The sequence below is a fragment of the Podarcis gaigeae genome, assembly GCF_964106915.1.
Source record: "Podarcis gaigeae genome assembly, chromosome: 2".
In the NCBI taxonomy this organism is placed as follows: Eukaryota; Metazoa; Chordata; class Lepidosauria; order Squamata; family Lacertidae; genus Podarcis; species Podarcis gaigeae.
In genome coordinates, this window is record NC_139679.1 from 20,436,642 (window position 1) to 20,436,852 (window position 211).

The window sequence follows — 211 nt, forward strand, 5'->3', positions numbered from 1 at the left end:
GGCGAAGCTCCGTCTGAATCTCCTCCCCTTCCACACCAGTTTAAGACTCTAGCCTTGCTCCACCTCTTCCTTAGCTCCTTCCTCCTCTGGGCCCTCCTGCCCGCTGGGGTTTCATCCTTTCTGGACTCTTCTGACGCTGACCCCCCTGATTCTTGCCCCTCTTTCCGGCGGGCTTTAGGACCTGGCTCCCTATCCGGGCTACCTGCTGTGC